Genomic DNA, 7,099 nt, shown 5'->3' on the forward strand with positions numbered 1-7,099 from the left:
GAGGAGCTTTGCAAGCCTCTAGGACCCTGTCCTCTGCCACTCTCAGAAAACACTGATCTCTGAAATTCTCAATTCAATTGACCCAGAGCTACAAAGCAATCACTGGCAGTTAATTGGAATTCAAATCTCTTAATAGTTCTTTCTTCCGTTAGCCATTTATGCTATTATTTTAAAATACCACTCATATCAAAATGAGACCTCAAGGTAGGCAGTCATTTACTACATGTACAATTTTATGAATCGGGAAAAGCAAAAGAGATGACATAGGAAAGCCTAAAAGGTGTGTTTGTATTTTGTGTTGCCTGCACCCCAATTCCATGTATGAAGGCTCCAGTTTGTTGGGGAGGGGCAGGGGTGGAGAACAGAGGGCAGCTTCACTAGTTTCCTATGTTTCCTACTCAGCAGGCTACACTCTCAGCATATGATGGAACAGCGCAAGCTTAGCACCAAACAGTAGGTAAGGAAGGTAATTCATATGCTGGGACCCACAGAATAGAGGCTATCTCTGTGGGCTTCCCTGATAGCTCAGTTGATACAGAATCTGCCTGCAATGCAGGAGACCCTGGTTCGATTCCTGGGTCTGGAAGATCTGCTGGAGAAGGGATATGTTATCCATTCCAGTATTCTTCCCTTGTGGCTCAGCTGGTAAAGAATCCACTTGTAATGTGGGAGACCTGATCCCTTGGAGAAGGGAAACGCTACCCACTCCGGTATTCTGGCCTGGAGAATTCCATGCACTGTATACTCCATGGGTTCGCAAAGAGTCAGACACGACTGAGCAACTTTCACTTTCCATGGCTCAGCCTATGTCACAAATCTAAATGTAAGTCAGCCTACCCTTATGGAAGCCACCTTGCAGTCCAGGAAACAGCATACACCAATCACAATCTGCCAACTCAGCTTCAGCAGCTTATCTTACCCTAGAAAATATAACTTGTTTGACTTATAAGTAAATCCCTGACCTCCGAGCCAATCATGCCCTGTATCTCTGTTGCATCTTCCAAATTTCTATAATATTCACTCAGAAGAGAGCTCCACTACATGCGAGGTACTGTCCTCCCCCAGTCCCTGGGCTGATTTCCTCACTAACTCATCTTAGTTTCATCATTTGACAGGAGAGAGAACAAAACAGGTATACAAGGAAAGAGACGAAAGGCTACGACAGTGCATTAGAAAAGGGGTTGCAGTTACTCTCTCCTCACTGAGTCCTTGAGAAAGTTGATAGGGTCTACATGGGGGCTCACTGTAAAGGTGGCTCATTATGTTGACCTTGTAAACAAAAAATAAGATCACATTGACCCTCAGGACAAACCAAGTTGCCCAAACAACATTGTTTTCTCACTGGCGCCTACCTTCTCAAAGCTACAAGACCACCAGATTGCAGACCTCTGGCTACGTGACCACAGGACTCAACTACAGGCTAAAAGCTAACCATCCCCTCAGAGAATTTTTCATTGGTGGGATATAAGAAAGACCCCATCAGAAAGGGAGGATGCTGGTTCTCCTTAAGGGCCTGTCACCCTCTCATTGCCCTCTAATAAATTTCCCTTTTCTTGCCTGACTGCCTGGCTCACTCTCTTTTTCTCTGCACTCGCCTTCCAAATAGCAAACCTTTTCTTTATTTCCCCACTTGTTCCATTTGGCAAGTACCAAGAATATTCTCTTTACATGAAAATAAAAACAGTTTCTGTCTGAGAGTGGCAAAAAAATTAAGGAGGGCATACCACACAATCAGGCTCGGAAACAGATTACAGGTTTTCTTTGCCAAATAGACTGTGAGAGTGAAGAGGAAAAGTTAAAATTTTACCTAACCTCCTGCCCATTCCGGCTCTGTAACTCAGCTTGCTCCTTGCAAAGTTTGGATCATGTAGGTCCCATAGTCTCAGAAAGTGAGGACTTAGAATACTAGGAACTGGAGCTTATCTCACTCACCCTTGTCCTGCTCTTTGCAATTGCCCAACACCTGCAAACCTGCTTAATCATGCCTGTCCATGTAAAGGTCGGGCATCCCCCTCCCCATCTTGACTGCTGTTCCTGTGCGCTCGAAATCCCTCCGTTTAAACCAGCCTGTTAACAGCTAGTGTTTCCCACTATAGTCTGTCTGTAAAAACTCTGTAACCCCTCTGTTCGGGGCTCAGAGCTTGGTGTGTTAACTCCTCTGGGCCCGCTGGCATAATAACTCTGTGTATGGTGCTTGGTTTCTCAAGTACTGGTTTCTGCAACAAGAGTGTATGTGCATACCTGACAAGGGAAGAGGGGGATTTAAAGTACGTAGTGAATTGTGTAAGTTGTGAAGTGTCACGTCAGACTAAATTGTAATTTTAACCATAGCATGTATGTCCATAAGAAACAATTTTAGGATAAAAAATCCTGACTGTTTAAGAGTCAAGGTGTAATCAATTTGTCAAGAGACATTGCTCAGATTGAGCAGGGACCTGGGACAAATTCACACTCCTGTAAGGGCTTAGTAATTTGAGCGTAGCTGAAAAGTATTTTATCAGAATGTGGGTTGTAGGAAAGAGTTATGAGGAAAAGAACCCAGGTGCCCTCTGAAGCCAGTTCAAAAACCTGGAGCTTAGGTATACAACTGTCTCACTGTTCAAAGAGCCTTATTCAGTGACTGCTGCTGTTGCTGCTGCTGCTGCTGCTGCTGCTGCTAAGTTGATTCAGTCGTGTCCGACTCTGTGTGACCCCATAGATGGGAGCCCACCAGGCTCCCCCATCCCTGGGATTCTCCAGGCAAGAACACTGGAGTGGGTTGCCATTTCCTTCTCCAATGCATGAAAGTGAAAAGTGAAAGTGAAGTCACTCAGTTGTGTCTGACTCTTAGCGACCCCATGGACTGCGGCCCACCAGGCTCCTCCATCCATGGGATTTTCCAAGCAAGAGTACTGGAGTGGGGTGCCATTGCCTTCTGCGATTCAGTGACTATTGTCAACTAAAAAATACAGTCACAACCTTCGTGGTTGCCAAAACTGTCAACTAAAAAATGCAGTCACAACCTGAAAGTAGAGAGCTATTTTATTTGGTGGGAATGTTAAGGACTCAGCCTAGGAGACAGCATCTCAGTAGCTCTGAGAAAACTGCTCCAAGGAGGCAGGAGGGGTGTTTAGGGTATCTACAAGTGTGCAAAAGAGGAGCAGGGAGTCTGAGCATCAAAGATTATTGTGAGGTAAGAAAAATCAGGTATCAAGTTGAGGAATTTAGCATCCTATGCATGGGAAAATGCAAGCCTCTGGGCTCACTGAATCCATTCCTTTTGTACACACCTCAGCTCTCTGGGGTCAAATTCTGTTTCCTTGTTTGCCTCAAGGAGTGGTAGACGTGGCTGATGGCTGCTTCTGTCATCACCCCCACCTCCTGCTCCTCAGCAGTCACCGTGGGGGAGGGCAGTATCTGCGGGATCACAGTTTTGGGAGCCTTCATTCACGTTTGCAAGCCAGAAATCACCAATGGCTGTGACATTTCTTGTTTATTGATAGGTTTATTAATATGGGAGGAGACATTTTCATTTCACACTGCCGTCCACCCAAACCTCCCTGAAGAACCGAGTGACCCCCAAGTTTCTTCTCAGTGTTAAAAGTTGGGAGGAGAGGACCTCCTTGGCAGTCCAGTGGTTAAGACTCCACACTTCTATTGCAAGGACTATGGGTTCAATCCCTGGTCAGGGAACTAAGATCCCACATGACTTTGGATGTGGTCAGAAAAGCAAAACAACAACAACAACAACAACAACAACAAAAGGTCAGTGAAATTAACCAAGGTTAACCACAAGCTGGTCACTTATGTATCAATAAGGGAACACTTAGTATAAATTTTAGGACATTGTAGGAAGGCTACATTTTCTTAAGCAAATGCTTAAATTAATACTGAGTACATTGTGAAAGACTTGGGTTCGATCCCTGGGTTCGGAAGATCCCTTGAAGAAGGGAAAGGCTACCCACTCCAGTATTCTGGCCTGGAGAATTCCATGGATATAGTTTATGGGGTCGCAAAGAGTTGGACTCGACTGAGTGACTTTCACTTTCACATATTCTTCATATTTAAATATTAATATACTACAGATAATTCCAAAGCCTATGCTAAAACATAATAAAACCCCAAGGGGTTTGTCTTCAATCAAAAAGTTGTCATAAATTATTTTAAGTTTGATGCCTTTTTCAAGCATATTTCAAAAAGGGAGCCCATTTCCCTCTACATTTCTATAGTAGTGAATTTTAAATGGTGCAGAGTATGCAAAATATCCAAATGGAAATTTGGTAATTTTAAATAAAAATTAAATCTTATTGTGTAAAAAAATAAAATCAATTCAAAAAGCAACACTTTACAGCTTTCCTTTCAGTATTTAATTCAAGTGGAATAACCAGAAAGGGCTCATTGTCTTTGAGGGGAGATGACCTGAAGGGTTGGGCAAAAGGGCAATCTGACTTAGGGAAAAAGAGAAAAGTGATTACATTAATTTTAATGGCACAATAGCAGTTTTCAATAAGCTTTATGACACCAAAAAAATATTTTTTTTTGCACTTTGAGCTAAAATGTGCAGTGTCCTAAACTGCATTTTGCCAGAAATCTAATACCTATAATTTATTGTATCTCATATTCTCAGTGTTCAAAGAAGAAAGTCTGAAGGCTTAAAATATAATGGACTGTAGAATCACTGTGAAAACTCTATTGGAGTCCTGAAGATTTAATTTTAAAATGCACTTAGCAAAAATTAAAATGTACAAGAATAGCTGTAAAATAATGTCAGAACACTGTGTTTTCCTCATTCTTTCCATAAGAAATAACATGAATTTCTAGAATCTGAATGTGGAAGCAGAGGGTCTGTAGCTTAAATAGATGACACGCTGTTTTGAAGAAAGATCTCCTGGTGTATAAGAAATATTTGCTAGACTAAGAGGTCAAGAACCACATTTGTCTTAAGCAGATCTACTTCTCACTCTAGTTGTCAACATCACCCTATTGGTTTGTGATCTTTTTTCCTATCCTAAGGTCAGAATGATACTGTCAGGAGAGTTTGTAATTTTCTCGGTGTTGTCTCATTGCAACAAAAATTTGAAGCGACAGACCAGTGTTACAGCTCAGTTTTATTTAGAAAACAAAGGAAATTACATCCTTGAGGCATGAGGGTGGGTCGACCCAAAAGGCACAGAGAGAAGAGAAACCCCTGGCCTGATTTTGGCTCCTCTTTTTAGGTTTTCTCTCCTCCCCTGAGCCTGCCTTGTGTAAACTGGGCTGGCCAGGAGGGCTGTTTGTTTTACCTGAGGTCCTCACTTGGCCCTTGGACCTTTCTTTGTTCTATTTTTGCGGACTTTCCCTTTCTTTGTCTCTTAGCCACTGCCATTCTGGACTCCTTTTTCCTAGTCTAACTACCTAACAATACTGTCCAGGTCTCTCTGTTATTTGCCAATGCCTTGGACACTACAAAATGTAGCTTCTTACATCCCAAATATAGGATTTATTTTTCTGCACACCAGCATGAAGTCTTGATAATCACAGAAGGGACTTCAATGAAGACTTTAAGAAAATAGGGTGAAATCAATGGATATTATTCCGATGGTGTTCAAATGAAGATGGCCTAAAGATTTTAGTCTTCCTCAATCTCAGCATAAGCCATTAATGTAAAGCAACTGTTGGAAGGTATTGAAATAAAAGAGTCAATAGAAATTATTGTTCAGATGAGAAGAAATGTTTTATTTAATATGAACAAGACAATGAAAAATCAGATCTTCAGAGAAGAACTAAAAGGATGAAAAGTCAGAAGCTGTGTTATATAAGGACTCCTTTAGAAGCCCAGAAGTGCCTTCTCTTAAGAAGAAAGGATTTGAGAAGAAGGGGAGAAGGAAAATGATGAATGGCTTTGATATTAATACACAATCAACTTTAATTCAGGGAATGGATTAGAATTCTCAGTAGCTTCTGATGGCAGAGCCAAGATGAAAAGGTGGAAGCTATGGGGAGTTAGATAGTTGCCCATTATTGAGAAAGACTATAGGACAATCAGGGCTTTCCAGGTGGCACTAGTGGCAAAGAACCCGCCTGCCAACGCAGGAGACAGATGCAAGTTTGATCCCTGGGCCAAGAAGATCCCCTGGAGAGTCCCATAGACAGAGGAGCGTGGTAGGGTATGGTCCACAGGGTCGCAAAGAGTTGGACCAACTAAAGTGACTTAGCACAGGACAATCAAAGTTGTTAATAGAAGGAATTGTTTCAAAAAATAATGATTTATCATACTCGGTGAAGTAAGTCAGAGAGTGTATTGCTTTTTATGTGGAATTTTGCCTCTATGTGGAATTTTGCCTGTATGTGGAATCTAAAAAAAAAAAAAAAAAAAAGATACAGATGAACTTATCATCAACAAAATAAAATTACAGATATAGAAAACAAACATGGTGACCAGTGGGTAAGAGAGGAAAAAGGGATAAACCGGTTGACTGGGATTGACATAAACACACTACTACATATAAAATAGGTAACTAATAAGGACCTACTGTATAACACAGGGAACTCTGCTCAGAAGTCTGTAATGACCTGTATGGGAAAATAATCTAAACAAGAGTGGACATATGTATATGAATAACAGATTCACTTTGCTGTACGCCTGAAACTAACACAACACTTGCAAATATTTAACTGCTAATTTCCGAATGCTAAAAAATAAAATATGGGTATTCTAGAAAACATATTTTTAATTATTAAATAAATTTAACAATTATTTCAGGACTAGTTTTAAAAACTGAGATTCATTTAAGGGGAAAAGTGAATGAGACCTAACTGCACATACTTAATAGTAAGGAGATGAGTAAGCAGCTGAAGAACCTGAGGGTAACATTTCATGCACAAAAAAATCACCACTTCTAAATTATACCTTGGTGTCCTGGAAGAGTTAATTTAGCTAACATGGATGAGCAGTTTCCTCACAAGAAGTAGTTTCTCTTTTCAGACCCAAGATATTATTTAAATAAGGGGCTAAAAAAAAGGACAGAAGTAATCTGTCTTTTGTATACTGATTATAATATTAATCTCAGTGATTACTACTGATGAAGACAGATTTATTCCTGCTAAAATGGTGGAATCCTTGCTTTCAGAGTTAACTTCT

At 40.9% G+C, this 7,099-nt stretch overlaps 1 long non-coding RNA gene across 1 annotated transcript in view; it reads right to left on the bottom strand.

The window, feature by feature from the left end:
- LOC138415868 (uncharacterized) overlaps positions 1-1,884 on the bottom strand; it is a 65,879-nt gene extending 63,995 nt beyond the window's left edge. Inside the window, exon 1 of the long non-coding RNA XR_011247429.1 lies at positions 1,808-1,884. This is a non-coding gene — a long non-coding RNA (uncharacterized lncRNA). The remainder of the gene's footprint in view (positions 1-1,807) is intronic.
- Positions 1,885-7,099: the final 5,215 nt, after the last annotated feature.

The sequence above is a fragment of the Ovis canadensis genome, chromosome 12 (assembly GCF_042477335.2).
Source record: "Ovis canadensis isolate MfBH-ARS-UI-01 breed Bighorn chromosome 12, ARS-UI_OviCan_v2, whole genome shotgun sequence".
NCBI classification, from domain to species: domain Eukaryota; kingdom Metazoa; phylum Chordata; class Mammalia; order Artiodactyla; family Bovidae; genus Ovis; species Ovis canadensis.